Source organism: Vicia villosa, unplaced genomic scaffold, assembly GCF_029867415.1.
Source record: "Vicia villosa cultivar HV-30 ecotype Madison, WI unplaced genomic scaffold, Vvil1.0 ctg.001892F_1_1, whole genome shotgun sequence".
Taxonomy (NCBI): domain Eukaryota; kingdom Viridiplantae; phylum Streptophyta; class Magnoliopsida; order Fabales; family Fabaceae; genus Vicia; species Vicia villosa.
In genome coordinates this window covers 35,852-54,158 of record NW_026705766.1, presented here as the reverse complement: position 1 = coordinate 54,158, position 18,307 = coordinate 35,852, and the positions used below count along the sequence as shown (strand labels likewise).

At 33.9% G+C, this 18,307-nt stretch overlaps 1 long non-coding RNA gene across 1 annotated transcript; it reads right to left on the bottom strand.

Annotated features, from left to right (window-relative positions):
• Window positions 1-9,864: 9,864 nt before the first annotated feature.
• LOC131637029 (uncharacterized) lies at window positions 9,865-11,974 on the bottom strand. Its single transcript, XR_009294256.1, has 3 exons — window positions 11,437-11,974; window positions 11,222-11,261; window positions 9,865-10,283 (listed from the first exon to the last, which is right to left on the bottom strand). It is a non-coding gene; the product is annotated as an uncharacterized LOC131637029 (long non-coding RNA).
• Window positions 11,975-18,307: the final 6,333 nt, after the last annotated feature.

The window sequence follows — 18,307 nt, the reverse complement described above, 5'->3', positions numbered from 1 at the left end:
TTCTTAACGGAGTTGTTGATCGTTATATCTCTTAAGGGACCAGTTGGGTCAAAATTCTTAAGGGATCACTAACAAAATTAATCAACTTGATTTAGTGGAAATCTTCTTTAGGGGACCAGTTGGGTTAGAATTCTTAAAGAAGTCGTTGATCGTTATATCTCTTAAGGGACCAGTTGGGTCAGAATTCTTTAAGGGATCACTGACAGAATGGGTCAACATTTTGTTGTTAGTCACCGACAGTTGGCCCGTGCAATTGTAATCATTTCTATGTTCATGGAGTAAGTCCTTTCCTAAGGAAAAATCACCTTGGCGTGTGGACAGGACTAACCTTTTCAAAGGGGAACCTGGATAAATGAATGCGTCATCTTTCTATTTATTGCATACGCTAATGTTTATCTAAATGAATATTTTTCTAAGGACAATGTTTTTGATAACCCAATTCAAACCCTCCTTTCTTGTGTTTTTCTATACCTTCACTACATGGATTGTATTATGATGGGTGAATCACTTTGCATAAATGACTGAATTGTGCATAGTGAATGTGTGGAATGTTTTTATGTGAAATAACTGTGTATGTGATTATTGTGTTGTTTTGTGAATACTACTCCTTAGTATGTGATATTAACCAATAATCATTTGAATGAATTTCTCACCCTTTTTCTGTTGTTGTGTTTGTGCTTCTTCGGAAGCACAAATAATCCAGGTAATTGAGTAAGCATGGAGCTTGTTTTGCTCGATTGAGTCTTAGGAGTCGCATTGATATGTAGCACAGGGAAACGTGAGATTGCTTTATTTGAATTGCTTTATTTGTTTTATTGTTACGTATCTTATTTTTGTTGGATTTATGTTAAACCACGAGTTGGTGGCATTTATTTTTTTTAGGCCATAGAGCCATTGAAATAATTTAATTTTGAACTTCCGCTATTTGAGTAAATTGTTGAGCAATAAAATATGAAGTGACTTGACATTTCATGATGTTTTACGGGATGTGACATTCCTGCTTGTGTAACTCCGATCATTTTCTGAAAAATTATTTTTGTTAATTATAATTAATTAAAGGGAACTAAGGTGTGACAATTCTAGTGCGCTCTGGTCCTATGGCGGGGATCGGGAGCGAGATAGGCCTGAGTTGTCCTTAAATGGTACCACATGGATATGAGTCAAGTTGTTGTCATGAGTCTCATTGCATAACTGAGATGTATGCGTGATTGTGATAATGATTGAGTTGCGTGATTATACCATTTAATTTATTAAAATGAATTCTCACCCCATTTGCTTTAATATTGTACATCATGGACATCTTGCAAATAACCAGATTTGAAATTGTTGTTGTGAGAGGAAGATAGATCGTCGGAGTTATTTTCGTTTAGTATCATTATTAATCTTGAAGTTATGCTCTAAATATGTAACATAGGGGCTAGAAACGTTTGTTTCTGCTTATTGTGATTTGTTGAAATTTAATACAATGTTTGCTGAAGTTTTTGAAGTTGTTGAGAGTTGAACAATACAACCCCATTTTAATTATGTTATGAAATTTAATTCTTTATGAGACTAAACTTATGGAGTTGTTATGTTGTTATTACTTTCTTTGTTGATGATTCTGCCGCAATGAACCTAACATATGGGAAACGTGTGATGACAGGTGTTGTATGTTATTTATATTTCTGCTGCATGTTGCTAAATGTTTTTGAATTATTAAAGGGATGTCGTCGTGACACCTTAAATTGCCGAGTAATTATTTAAATATAAGTTTCGGGGTTTAGGATGTTACATTAGCGTCCAGGATGCTCCTCGTTCCAATCGCTTCTACCAAAATCTCACGACAATCTTATGAAACAAAGAGGCCGACATTGGATTTTTCAACCAGTACATCATACAACACATGAAATTTCATCTTTACCAAATTGATTTAACTAAAATAAATATTATTGAAAAAAGCATACACTTACAATCTTTTGATTCGCTTCGCATGTAGCATCTGATGGAAACCCGTTGTCTTTTATTTGACGTGCCCCCTTTCATTTCTCGTGGCGTGATGGTGGAGATGGAATGCGATCAAGGCTTATAGAATCTCCCATCTGTAGCTCACTTTGTTTTCTTTTTTCTTCAATTTCAAGTTTTTGATATCTTCCACGAGACAATCTATGTGGATAGATATTTCTAGCTCGATTCTCCTTTCCTTGTTGGCTCTTTGCCAAGAAGTCAGGAGTGGTGCGAGACTCTACAAATTTCTCCCAAACATCCTCATCAATAAATGGGTACACCAGGTATGAGGGCTTACCTTTATCATTTGGATAATTAATATAATCATGGGTGGGTTGTGTCTTAAAACCCCTCCAACACTCACCATAATACGTAAGCAATTTCTTTTTCACAATACTATCCTCTGGAGTAACAATAAACACTTCTTATGTTTACACAATAGAGTTGTTATTAGTATTAAATAAAAATATCATATATACTTGTAAAATAAACCATAAAATTCAAAATAAATACTGTAACATTCTCCCATATGGCGTCTTTCAATTCCTCGTTAACTTCGTGCCAACTATCTATCAAAATACTCACTTTACTTCTACCTTGTAACACAATGTAATTCATAAAATCATCAGTGTAATACGGTGAACTGGCTTTTAAAGAAAATGTCACGGTTAAGCAAGAGTAGCCACCGACTTTTATTTTATCCAAATTAACAGAAAGGCTAAAAGAACAGGAAAAACCTTTTAAAAGAAATTTTGAGTTCGGGGGGTAATTTATACAAAGGGAAGGTGTAAGGCACCCTTTGCATCAATGGTTTGCCATGGGCTCTTAATTGCTTAGCTCACTTTGAAATGTTTGAAAATGTTTGCAGTGAATAAAGTAACAAAAAGATTTGAAATAAGGACTTTAGCTTATAAATAAACGTAGCCTTTTTGAAGGGTTTTGATAAAGGGTAAGAAAAAGATTTTAAACTAGAGCAAGCAATTAAGAGGTAATTACCCTAACATTATAAAAAGTTCTTTTAGCCTTTCAGGGCTATCCATACCATAGGAGGGTAGGAAGTCCTTTTATTTGGAGGTTGAAGGTTGTCGAAGTTATCGTTCGCCATAAGACTGTCCCTGCCATGAAGAGGGCAGGTAGTCTAAGGGAAAGATAAGAATATTATTAGGCAACCAAGAGGACACCTCAGCAATCGAAAGGGACTATCACATCATTTGTAGGCAACCTCGAGGGACTAGATCATATAATCGAACCGAAGGCAGCATCATTGGGACTTATGATCTTTTGTGATGAGAATGAACTGAGGGCAACATTTGCTGAGGCGTCCTCGTATCCGAGGGACTTGACTATTCAGCACTGAAAAGGCAACAAGGCAACAGGCAACAGGCAACAAAAGGGATTACCATAAAAGGTGTGTGGGTGCACAATCACGTGATTCAATTCAGATAATTTGTCTTATAAATTAATTATTCTAAATTCAGTTCAAGGTTTTCACGCCCTAAATTACTAACCACGCAGTTATAATACAACAGTTTAAGTGCCTTCAAGGCCAAACAATACAAACCAGAAGCAGTTACAAAATAATAGCCACGGGGAAGGGGAAGAAGCAATAATATAAACCAATAAGCAATAGGTTTAACACAAGTAATAATATAAGGGAAATTAAAAAGGAACGAGTTTTAGGGTTACCGACAGTTTGAGCTTTGATCAGTTGGGGTAACCCTGAAAATCAATGCAGGCAAAATAAAAGGGTGAGTGTAGGAGGAATTCGTTGACTATTTGAGGCAAACCCTAATTTAAGTCATAAGGCAAAAGTAACAGTACAATGATATTTAAAAAAAAAAATTAGAACTTAGCTTTTCGATTGGTATGACGCGTGGTCGGAAGGATCCTGGGGTAACCCTGAAAATTTGCACAAAGAAAAGAAGTTTTTAGTGCATGAGTGATCTAATGAAAAACCTTGCAAACCCTGATTTAGGGCACAAGTTAACCATAGTTAATAAAATAATAAAAACCAAATTAATTAATTATTGGTTTTCAACCTAATTAATTAAATCGGCAAAAATAAACTTTCGATTAAATTGTCTAACCCTAATAAGTATTTTAATAAACTAATAAAAACCTAATTAAATTTTTAAACAATTAAATTAATTTAATCATTTAATCAAAAATAAAAATTAATATTAACGACTAAATCAAATTAATTATTTAATTATGATTTTATGAAAAAGAAAAAATAAAAGAAGTTTTATTAAATAAACAAATAGCAATATAAAAAATAGTTATAAAAATAAGTAAATAATCAAAATAGAAAAGGTAAAAAGAAAATAGGTAAAAAAACAATTATGTAATCAAAATAAAAAATAAAAAAAAAATAGAAAAGAAAACTCAGCTTGGATTCAGTGTTGTTGGTCCTTGATGGCACATGGTAGACCTGCGTTTCCTTGGGCGTTGGATCCTCACCAGAAGTAATCGAACGATTACATGATGAGGGTACATGGTAGGCACGATGAGAGTGCTGGTACCAGATCCGTCCGCAGGATGAAACAAGAAATTAAACAAAATATGGCAAGAGGCAGGGATCGAACCCCTGCCCTTTCATATGAAGAGTTAGAACCGCGTCCATTCACCACTGAGCCATCATCCTTTTGTTGACAACAACACAATCAACACATAATATATAAGAACAAAAATTAAAAAATAATTCAAAGACGAAACGCGCGCTCTGCTTCATCTCTTTCCTCTGGACATCAATTTCTTTTGCTACGAGTCAGCTATTGAATTGTTGCGATTTTGTTCATAGTTATTCCCTGCAAAAGTCAAACGCATGCAAAAACGAACATAAATAAGATTTAAGACCATATTTCCACAGGATTTGATCTTTTGAACCCGCCTATACCATCGGTTTGACTCAATTGATTCTTATATGCAAAGCCCCAATTTTGAAATCTTGAACCCTAGCCATGGTAAAATCCAGAACCTGCACTTAAACTCTAATTGAATCATGCAGAAAGCTTCTAAACATTATCAGGAACGGAAATATACACTCAAATCGTGTTTATCATGCATAAATCAACGAAAACATTCTTAAATTAATAATCTCAAACCCTAAGCGTGTATGTGACGATTCTGGACGTGTGGAGACTTGGAGAATGTCTGGATAGCTTCGGAGAGATTCAAGGGACGCGTTTGGATCACCAAAATTCTTTGAATTAGCCTACAACTTTGAATTCGACCTCTCCCTTTTCTTGAAATTTCACGAACTTCAACTATGGCTTGGTCTGTAGAAAATTCATCCCCTTATCATCTGTGCACATTAGGTACTTATAGGAGATGGATTAGGTCAATACAAACTGAACAAAATCTCCTTAAATCATTGATTGAAATTTGATTAGAAATTGGTTTTAAAAGTTTCTAAAATAGGTCAATTTCAATCTTTATTTTACCAATCTTCTTTGCACGAAATTATGTTGGATATGAGGTATAATTGATGATTGAATTTGATTCAAATCATATTTCTCAACCAAATCTTTGATTTCTACTTGATTTATTTGAATTTAATCACTTTTTTAATGAATAAAAATTCATATAAAATCAAATAAATCTCAAAAATTCGTGGCAATTGGATTAGATGTCTTGGATAATTTATGGAACAATATTGGGCCAAAAAAGATTGGGTCTCTTTGCAAGAAAATTCAATTTGAACCCTTTTACTTCACATTTTTTCTCTTAAAATCGACCAACTTTGACAAGGCATATCCCCCTCAATTTTTAAGATATGGAGGAGTTCTAGGACTTTTTGGAAATCTCAAGATGTCTTCTACAAGCGACCATCGAAGCTTTTTTCTATTTGATGATTTTATCTTGATGATATTGGCTTTGACAAAAAACTACTTTTGGTTGACTTTCAAAAAGGACCTATAATGTTTTGATTCATCTCTCTCAAATGAAGCATTTTTAGACCTGACATGTGAGAGACAAATTTGTAGAGAATTCAATTTCCTTCAAATTGAGCTTTGGATGAAAAATTTCTGATGTTCCATGTGAAAGTTATGGCTGGTCAAAGTTCAGTTGACTTTTTCCTATGATAACCCTAATTTAGAAACTTTTGGTTTTGTTGATTTCTAAACTTTTCTTGATGAATCATGATCAAATGATGAATGATACTTCAAAATAAGGATGTTGACCAAAAATCAGGAATTTTGACTGTACTTTGACCACAGTTGACTTTTAGGTCAAATCAGTCGACTGTTGACCATTTGTGCTGTTTTGTGAATCGAAGCTTGAAATATAGTGGGCAAATTTTGGGGTATGACAATCAGCATGTTCACCATAATCTTTGTCGGTTCCTATAACAACTATAACCGGGTAACGAACACCACTTTCGTGGACTTTTTTCACCTTGGTATACATCGTGGCACCTCTAGCTTTTCTTTTATGTTTTGTAATAATAGAAGTTACAACTGATGTTGTATGAGAGGTGCTTGTCGAATCGTCCATGACTATCTAAATAAAGAAAAATATTAGAGATAACAACGTGAATCAAACAACACGTAGAAACATACTAATTAACGTTTCAGTGAAGAAAAAAATGATCAAGAGATGATGGTTGAAACATAGAAATCTCAAACCATTTCAGTGATATAAACCTAAAATATGATAAAGAACAAACGCACGAGTGATATAAACCTCAAATGTGATAAAGAAGAACAAACATACCAGTGATATAAACCATTTCAGTGATATAAACCTCAAACGTGATAAAGAAGAACAAACATACGTACCTCAAACGAGTTATATTGGTTGGAATAGAGATGATGTACGAATTTTGAAGAATATATGTTGGAAGAGTTTTTATAAGAGTGAAGATGAAAATCGCCTTAGGTTTTTGCGAAGAGAATGATGAAATGAGCATTGATAGGTAAATGAAAAGTTAGAAACTAGCTAGTGCTCTGAAATATTTCATGCAAAATATGTGACACGTCAGTTTAATATAAAAATCGACATGAATGTATTTATTAAAAATAGCAAATATAAAAAAGCACCATAATGCAATATTCTGGGAATTCATTTAAAAGAACTATCACGAAGGTTTTTGATGAAAACTAAGAGAGCTGAATATATAAAATAAAAAATTAAAAAGGGCTTTTAAAAATATTGATGCAATGTAACTTAGGTTAATTCTAATAAAAAATGAAATAAATAAATAAATAACAAAGAAGAAAAAGAAGTGGAAATTGCGTCAAGTGAGAAATACTAATTAAACCATTAAAAAATTAAAAAAATTTAAAATGCAATAATTGAGATTCGAAGCAATCTCCGTTATAATTATATTCTCTCGATTTTATTAGAAACCAAGAGAAAATGTTATATATTTAAAAAAAAAAATTAAAACATGACGTTTTCAAGATTTATACTTTCAACTTTTTATTATAGGAGATGAAAGTTTCATCATAAAATATATTATTTATAATAGTCACCGTTTTTTATTTGTAAATAGTGGACCAAGCAATCCAAATACTTCACAATGTTCAAACTATTTTTGTTTGTTAGTTTGAACAAGTTTTATCGAATCTCCTACTAAACCCCACCTAATGTCCGTGGAACTTTCAACCATAAATAAGTATGAATGGCATATATCTAAATAATTTCAATAAAGTATCTATACAACTTTGTGTAAAACTCTGAATAATGACTAAAATTCATTTCTCATGCACTTGTACAAGTTGGATGTATATATCATGTTAGATGCAAATACAAACAACCAAAACACATGCAGAAGCACGTACCACACACCCTCAAACCTACACGTATCACACGCCCATAGACATATCCTGTTCTTCAAGTATTCTAATATAGAAATATACAAAATATCTGTTCACTACCTAAATCATGTCTGCTTTCTTTCATTTGAATCTAAGCCACACAGCCCGGTTGGTTTCTCTCTGTCTCTAACAATCTATATATAGATAAATCATATCTACCAAACTGAAAGGTTTTGTCCATTATGTATATTTATAATTATATCTTGTTTGTTTGAATGCATGTTAGAGTATCTGCTTACCACAGATTCACTGGTTTCTTGATCAGTGCCAGCTTTATGGATCAGAAGAAGCACGTATATATGTAATATGACATGTTGCTTTAAGTAGAAAACTAAGATTGAGAAAAGGCAGTGATGATAGAAATAGGAGAAGAAAAATACAAAGTTATTGGCTTGAAAAAAAAAATTAAAGAGTGAAAATTTTAAATATGGATTTAACATAAAACCAGAGTATATAATATTTTACTACAATAACCATATTTTTCAAAAAATTTATCACAATAACTGAATAACCATCTTTTTCCACAATATATCAAAATATATATTTCGAATAAAAAATTTCGCAACAAAGAGGAGGTATCAGAGCAACTAGCGCATGCACTAAAAATTATACAAAAGCGTCACACCAATTGGCGCATGCACCACCAATGCGCCAGATCCATTGACGCCTATGTTGCAGGACAAAGAGGTGGCGTCAATAGAGGTGGCGCCTATGAGTGTTATCATATTTTATAAATAGGCCCTTCATTTCCCACTATTTTTCACACATCTTCTCATTTCATTTTAATGTTTTTCTTCAATTTTTCTAACATGATTATTAAAAGAGACGTGTGTGTTTGTTATTGATTTTCAAGCCTCAGATGAAGATCAGACTATGGAATTCCCAGGCTTTTGAGCATCTTGAGAGGAGTTTCACTACTACGGAAAACACATACAATAACAATTGTGAAACACATATAATGACGGTAGCACATCCGCTGTTAGGTAGCGTGTGATTGTATGAATGTTGGTTACCACAACGGGCGTGTGACCGTTGTTATAAATTAGATAGAGCATTACTTATAACTATGGTTTATGGAAGCAACCGTTGTGAAATGATTGAAAGTTCCTTGGTTCGAATCCTACAATACGTCATTTTTGGCTTTTATTATTCTAGATAACTATTCGTCTATAATTCTCAAAGGTGTCACATGCAAGTATATATGTTTTTTTATCATAGCAAGTGATAAAAGAAAGAGTATCGTACCCACATGGAGTGTTACTATTTAGATATGACTTTTGTATTAAATCTATCCTTTCACTTTAAGCATAAGTAGAGAAATAATAATGGGTGATGGTTTGAATCCAGCTTTCATATAAAAGTACGTTAAGCTAAAATAAAGAAATTTGTGTAGAAGTATCAAGAGAAGTATAGTTAAGCTTATGTCCACTAATATCCTTATTGTGTTTGTGTGTTAATGACGTGTGGTGTCGTGACATGCAAGGTCAGAAGGATCTGATGGTGTATTTCTACATCATTCATAAGCATGCATAAAAGGGCAAGGAAAACAAATCTCTAAGTTCCACTTGTAACCCTAATACACGTCTGTTAAATGTTCTGATATTCTTTAATGGTTGCAGTTTCTTATGTCTAAGCAAACTAGGTCAAGTGAATATATCTATCATACTCTTTCAACCATTTTTAAGCATGAAATACACTTGTTGTTAGATTTCTCATAACAACAAGCTATTACCTATCTATAAGGTGATTGATCAAAGAAATAAGTGTTGGAGTTGTAAACGCATGATAAAGCAAGTACTAACCACACAATCATCTAACATAAACACATTTTTAATATTAATATCAAATAGCTCAACTAAAACAAGTTTAGCTCATAGTAAGCTGAGTACAATCAATGAACATGGTTCTCAAAGGAAACATCTTAAGACTAGCAAATGAGTAAAAGATATCAACCTAAGAGGAACTCGGAATAAAACTTGAGACGATTAAGTCTCCAAGAGGAAACTTCAGTCCCGCCAATGATCATCAGTAAGCACAGATGAAGATGAGGAGAAAAGACTCTTTCACACTTCTACCAACACGCTCTGGACTAGGGGTGGACAACGGGCCGGGTTGGGCGGTTTCAGGCCCAAAACCACCACCCAGCCCAACCCACGGTTGGAGAAAACAGGCCCAATTCCGCCCAAAATTTGTATCGGTTTTGACGGGTTGGTTTAAAACGGGTTGCGGGTGCTTTCGGACGGGCATTTCGGGTTATTGGGTTACTTCCAATTTTAAGCCAAATAATTTGTTTAGCTTTTTTCTTAAATTACTTTCACTAATTTTAAGTCAATATATTACAATATTTTATTTTTGGCCCAATTCAAAAGTGCATATCTCACATCCAATAACTTCAAAAATAACATAAATTATTACATTTATATCAAAATAATAACAAAACAAATACATTTATTAGTTCTTCAATAAGCCACCAACAACCTGAAAATGATAAAAATTAAATTCAACAAAATGTTAGAAAAAGACTAGTCAAAAATATGAAAACAATAAAAACTAAATTCCATAAATTCACATTATTTAATGTTGAATTGCAGTTTCTGTTTTTACCCCTCTTATTTAAAACAATGTTCAAGTTAAAAGTTTTCTCATTTAATATTATCTTTAAAAAATTAGGACTGTCATTTTACTTGACATGAGATGTTTCTTTAACATGTTTTGGGAAAACAATTAGAGAAATTAAGATTTATAAGATATGCAAATATCAATTAGATGAGAAAACACAAGGTCATAAAAAAGAATCCAACTGTAATAATGACTGCATAGTCAAGAATTTTGAAGCATAAGCTTTATAGTGGTATCAAATTGAACATTAGATAAATATCAACATACATAGGCAAAGATAGAGAAAAACACTAAAAGCATTGTTTCAAAATCAAAGGTAAAAATTAATGGTTTAGAAACAAGTGAAATGGTTATACTAGCTTAAAGTTCAGAATCTTCTGGTTACAATCTGCTGCAGAATAATCAGCATAGATGCTATACAATTTTCCCAAAATTATTCAATGGATTTTCAAAGCCACCTTTCTGATATAAAATGTATGTTAAAATTAAAAGGCCCTGTTCTTGATATAGAGTTTGCTTAACTTATAATAAGTGTAAATCTTAATTTCTTACTTGAACAAAATCCACTATTAGTCAAGAACCATGGCATCCATATCCAAATTAAATTTCACATTCGAAGTTATAACCCATTACAAATAAATTAACTAAATGAACTGACAAAGAAGTAGTATACTAAGTAGTCCGCTTCAAGATTAAGTACAACTAAAAAAATCACATGATAAAATCAGCTACTAATACATTCAATTAGTACATCAATTTTTTCGACAAAATAAATATAATAGACAAATATAATTTACCTCTTAAGTCTCAAGTCTCGGCAACCTTTAAATCAATAACCTACACAATGATACAACCATTTCAATAACAAATGGAAATGAGTAGAAAATTAATATTAAAATATGTTAACAATGCACAGAAAAGATGAAGAAATATAAAATCTTTACACTTTGTGTGGTTCAAAACAAAGACAGTGAAGACAGATAAATACTATAAAAAAGAAAATAAAAATTACCTTTTGTTCAAAAAGAATAAAGATGCAACTATTGTCCTTCTATTCTTCTGGAACATAAACAAAAGAAGAATAGAAAGATGTTGAATGATTAAGAATGGTGTAAGTGAAATAGAATATGAAAGAATAAGAAATCAATAGAAACGAATTGGAAATGGAAAACATTGTGACATATTGGAGAAGATGAACATGAGAAGAGGATTTAAGATGGGTATGATAGACGGCGGCGGATGGATGGCGGCTAGGATTAGGGTTTGGATGTGAACAAGAGGGAAGGGATGGAAGCTGAAGAGAGAGAAGATAAATAAAAAATGAAACTCTCGCTCAGAGTTGTGTACTAACATAGTAGATGTAAAATGAATAAAATAACATTACTCGGTCGGGTTCGGATACCTGCGGTGTTATTTCAATGAACCGAGTCCGCCCGTCTTAACCTGTTTGAGGCCGAAATTCAGGCCCGCAAGACCGCAAACCCGTTTCAAACCAGACCGTTTTTGTTTTTTGTTTCGGTTATTGCGGGCTGGGTCGGTTCTCGGTTTTCTGTCCAGCCCTACTCTGGACTAGTGTAATATGAACTTGGAATATTTTCTAAACCCTTTCCAATGTTGCTTCCATTTCTTTATATAGGCCAAGGAATTAGGGTTTCTTCAGCTGTCTTGGATCATGGGCCTGGATACAATAATTTCATCTAGCCCACGCATCCTCAACGTCTTCAGCATAGAAAGAGGGAATATTTGTACTATCCGACAGCAGTGGGGGGACAAGATGAAATGTGCAGTCTGTCACAGCAGGAACAGGCGGCGCGTAGTGTACCTTTGTACCACATTTTTTCTTTTAGCGCCACCTTTTTCATCCTTGAATTTGAATCATTTCCACTATCATTTTTAGCATCCACCGAGCTTTTCCCTCCAATTAGTACCTCTTTCCATTCTCTCTCTATTAGCTCTCTAGTTTTAGAGTTGGCTTAATTTTTGTAAAACAAATAAAAGGATCAGTATGTATAAATATATATAAGAACAACAGGTACAACAAAGAGTCTCACTGGAATGATAGAACATGTTATGTTAGAACAATTCAACATCTGGAATAACATGTCACATGAGATGTTACGACATCATGCCGAGCTGAAGTGAAGAATTAAATCTGTGTGATTTAATTACTATAGAAGATTGTAGAATATACAAGGATATTGTGCAAATCAAATAAAGGCGTCATAAATTATATGACAGGTCTGAAGAATCAATATGAAGATTTGAAGAATCATTCAGAAGAATCAAATCAGAATATTGAAGATTATATAGTTTCTAATTATAGAGATATTCTCTGAAACTAAACAGATTGAAGACCTTGATTGTAGCAGAAGTTACTGCTATATTGGAATAGAAAATTTGCTGTGATTGAAGGCCTAAGTCTAGTTGGGTATAGGTTATAAATTGAAGATTTATGGCTAGAGGAAAATAAATCCTCTTGCCTCTTGATAGGAATTTTGTTCTTGATAATCCTCCTATAATAGCACCTAAAATTATGCGCCCTAAATTCCTAAGATCCTTGAAAATGTTAGTTAAAATGCTATGTTATGATGACATGATGTTATGCAAATGTTATGCATTAAGCAAAGCATAAGGTAGTAGGGACAAGTAAGTCCTACAAACAAAATCTACAAGGAAATCAAGTGGTTAGATAATGAATACAAACAAGTCACACAGATAGCCTTAGGTTTAAAGGCTTGCATGTAGTATGACCAGGTAATTACCCTTCCCCAAAGGTACTTTTAAGGATAGGAGTGAGATTAGTAACAGGGTTCTACACGTTACTCAGAATGACCAGTCTCTCTAAAGCACCCTCGAACATGATACATACATACCACGCAATGATACTTTAAGAAATAACCTATCTGAGTTGTAGCATCGGGTAGCGACTATGCCCTCAACATACATCAAGAGTAGTCCCCCCACTACGTTCCTAAAAGTCAAGATGGGTTAAGGGGTAACTAAAGGTTCTTAAGCTCCGACACACCCAAGGTATCTACATAAACCTCCCTCATACAAGAGAAGTGTGCACATATCCATGGAGGCCTAAATTAAGCGTGAACTCTCATATTGAATAATCCCCCACATACATGAGGAAGGTCGCCATGACTATGCCACTTCCTATCTTAAGATGCACTCGAATCCGGGTATAGGATTCATCTTTCATTCAATGCCCAAAACAACTGTTAAAAGTAAAGCAATCAAAACAAACAAGCAAATATTAATGTGAACTAAACTCTAAGGTAATCCCTCTTGTTTTAAAAATCCCCAGCAGAGTCGCCAGTTCTATAATACAGTGTGAGAAGTGACTTTTAATTTGAACTAAACTCTAAGGTAATCCCTCTTATACAAAGGGGAAGGTGTTAGCACCCTTTGTATCCATGGTTATCCATGGGCTCTTAATTGCTTAGCTCACTTTTGTTTAATTTGTTTGATTTGTATGAAATGTGGTGTGTTCTTAGAAAAACATTTTTGTAAAAGAATTAACTTTGTAATGATTCTCATGTGAATGTATACAAAGTGTAGTCTTTTGAAAGTGATTTGAAATGAGAGGTGTGAAAAGCATTTTGAATGTTTTGAGTTGAGCAAGCAATTAGAAGTTACCTACCCTAAGTTTGTAAGGTCTTTCTTGTTCTTAAAGTCTTTCGTTTAAGGGAAAGAGACTATCCACACCATTAGTTAGTGGGAAGTCCTTTCATTGGATGTAAGGAACATCGAAGGGGTCATCAGATGGTCATAGAAGGCAACTTGTAAGGATGTCTTAGCATTCAAAGGGACTATCATCATTCTCGTAGGAAACTCGAGGGACTAGACCATATTTCGTAGGCAACATCGAAGGGTCATCGAGGAACTATGATCTTTTTATCAAAGGAATTATGATGACATTAATCGGAGGAAACCTTGCTAACACATGCCTACGTTCGAGGGAATTGACCATTTAACCGAAGACAACAAGAGAGGGTTACCCTTAAGGTGAGTGTGTGAACAAGTAAAAAGAGTGTGTTATTTTTAGTTATTTTAATCTTGAAGTTAGTGATCTAACAGTTTATTATTATACTTGCCATACAAACCCTAATTACTAACAATTATAGTTATATATATGCATACAAGTATAGGTGCGAAAAGATAAACCCTAAAACTAATCCATGGCTTCGGGGAAGTTACATATATATGCTGACTGAAAAGTAAATGCGGAAAATAAACCCTAGATTAAGCTATTACAACCTGTGAGCAATTACATAATAATCGGAAAAAAAGAGAAAGCACGTGGAAAATTAAGTTACAACTTTTGAACAGTTACAAAACTATAAGCGCGAAAGTAAAAATCGGGACAAAAGCAATTAGTCTGAAGGATTAGAAAAGTGTTAGTGAAAAGTATAAAAAAAGTATATTAAATCCTAAATTATTTATCCTAATTACTATGTGAGAATCGGGTGAATCGGGAAACCTTAATCCTAAATTAATTAGTTAATATGAATTAAACTTAATTATTTAACCTAATTTACTAATTACATTAATTAATTAAATTAGAAAAATAAAAATAAGTCAATTAAATGACTAATCCTAATCCTAGGGTGATTAAACTAATTAACCTAAATTAATTAACCTAAGAGTAAAATTATCTAAATTAATTAATATGTTAATTATTAATTAAAAAAGAAATTTAAAAACCAATTAAAAAAGTGAGAAACCATGGAAAATCAGAAAAGAGACCAAAATGTTGAAGGATAGAAAAACACTTAGAAAGGGGGGGGGGGGGGGTTTGAATAAGTGTAGCTTTAAAAACTAGACAGATAAAAATAAATTGCACAGTTATTTTTATCCTGGTTCGTTGTTAACTAAACTACTCCAGTCCACCCCCGCAGAGATGATTTACCTCAACTGAGGATTTAATCCACTAATCGCACGGATTACAATGGTTCTCCACTTAGTCAGCAACTAAGTCTTCCAGAGTCTACTGATCACACACTGATCACTCCAGGAACAACTGCTTAGATACCCTCTAAGACTTTTCTAGAGTATACTGATCCACACGATCACTCTAGTTACAACCTGCTTAGATAACCTCTAAGACTTCCTAGAGTATTCTGATCCACACGATCACTCTAGTTCCTTACAACTTAATGTAATCAATTCTAAGAGTATTACAAATGCTTCTTGAAAGCTATAATCACAAACTGTGATATTTCTCTTAATCGTTTAAGCTTAATCTCACTAATATATTACAAAAGCAATGTAGTGAGCTTTGATGAAGATGAAGATTCTGAGTTTAGATTTGAACAGAGTTTCAGCAAGTTGAATATGAGTTGTTTTGGTGCAGGATCGTTAACCTTGCTTCTCATCAGAACTTCATATTTATAGGCGTTGGAGAAGATGACCGTTGAATGCATTTAATGCTTTGCGTGTTCCGTACAGCATCGCATTTAATGTTATACGCTTTTGTCAACTCCCTCGAGCCTTGTTCACGCTGTGTCTACTGACGTAGCCTTTAGTAGCTTTTAACGTTCCTTTTGTCAGTCAGCGTAGCTTGCCACTTGTACTTCCTTCTGATCTGATGTTTGTGAATACAACGTTTGAATATCATCAGAGTCAAACAGCTTGGTGCATAGCATCTTCTGATCTTCTGACCTTGAAGTGCTTCTGAGCGTGATACCATCAGAACTTCAGTGCTTCTGTTCTCTTGTTCTTCTGATGCTTCCATAGACCCATGTTCTGATTCTGCTTCGACCATCTTCTGATGTCTTGCCAGACCATGTTCTGATGTTGCATGCTGAACCCTTTGAGACAAAGCTTCTGAGCGCTGAATTATGCGTACTCTTTATATATTTCCTGAAAAGGAAATTGCATTGGATTAGAGTACCATATAATCTTAAGCAAAATTCATATTATTGTTATCATCAAAACTAAGATAATTGATCAGAACATATCTTGTTCTAACAATCTCCCCCTTTTTGATGATGACAAAAACATATATAAATGATATGAATTTGCGATCAGAAAGAACAGACGGCAAAAGACAAATTACACAGCTATAGCATAAGCATATGAATATGTCTCCCCCTGAGATTAACAATCTCCCCCTGAGATAAATAATCTCCCCCTGAAATAAATACTCGAAGAACTTTAATAAAAGACTTCCCTGATTATTTCGGTAGAGACGATCATATAAGCTTCTGTCTTTAGAGAATTCATAGCTTCTGACTTCTGCTTCCATAGGACAGCTTCAGAACTAGAATTTCTTTAGATCCCTAGAACACTCACAGCTTCTGATTCCTGCTTCCATCTAGGACAGCTTCAGAACTTGAATTTCTTTGATCTTCTGAACATTCACAGCTTCTGATTTCTGCTTCCATTCAGGACAGCTTCAGAACTTGAATTTCTTTGATCTTCTGAACATTCACAGCTTCTGATTTCTGCTTCCATTTAGGACAGCTTCAGAACTTGAGTTTTCTGGATCTTTAGAACATTCACAGCTTTGAATTTCTGCTTCCCTCGGATAGCTTCAGAGCTTTGAATTTCTACCAACATTACTTCATGCTAGATTTGTATCAGAACATTGTTGAATGTACCAGAGCATCATCAGAGCATCTCTACATCCTGAAATGTTACAGAACAAAAACTAAACGACAAAAGTCAGCATGAACGAGTTAGAACATAGAATATATGTTTGAACACATTATGTATTAGAGCCATATAGGCTAAAATAATGTATCAGAGCAAATAGAATTTTGTCAAAACAAATAGACAAATATGGATCAAATTCTATTATCAGTGCTTCTGATTCATTCTTCTTTCTTGCTTCTGATCTCTGAAGCTTGACAGCACTCGGCTTGCTTCAGTTTCAATGGTTTTGCTTCTGTGTTTGCTTTGAAGATTCTCTTCACTTCTTTATACCTGCAAAACACTCAAACCATATAGAACTTGCAGTTCTTGTTAGCGAATGTGTGGGAGCTTTACCCAGCAACTGATAGATTAATCAAATCATTTATCATTTATCTTCTCCCCCTTTTTGTCATAACATCAAAAAGAATATTTCAAAAGATTCAGATGTATAAAACGACAAATAAAATTACTGGAATGTAAATCAAAGAAAGCTTTTTATTGATAATCAAAAGATATTACAAAAGGTTCCTATGTTTAACAAGATGAGAAACATTCCTAACAAATACATAAAAAGTCATCCCAAGAGGAAATGACTACAAAAATTAAAAACAGCACCCTAGCAGGACACGCTCTGTGTCAACCCATCAAGAATCCCTGTGGACTCTTGTCTTCCAGACTAGAACCTCCACTGTAGGAGAGATCCAAGTGACCAAAGAGGAAGAGAGGGACAGTTCACAGACAGAGAGCTAATGTTGCAAACGGGGCTTTCCCTTAACATAGAAGTTAAGAATATCATTCTTAACCTCCTCCCATAACTCAAGAAAGTCTTCTGTCTTTGGGTGAAAGTTGATAACAACATCAAAGAAGAGGTCTGACTTGAGAGGTATTAGGAGAGCCATCCCGAGGTATGCAGAGATCTGTCGCCTTTGAGTCATAGATCTTCAACAGGCTTAGGGTGAACGCTAGGTTTGAGCTAGGATTTTTTTTTTTTTAAAAAAAAATGTTTGAGCAAGAGAAGAAAACGGAAGAGAGAGAGAGAGAAAAACTTGATGAGGAATGCAAAGAGATAGAGAAAGATGAGAGGGAAAGAGAAGAGTTTGAAGAGTATTTAAAAGAAAATAAAATGAAACGAATGATGAATAGCATTTAATGTTACGTGACGTGAGGAGAGATAATAAAGACAAATGAGGTGACTAGCACAGTTACCTATGGTCGGCGTCCCTTCAACTGCACGCACGTTT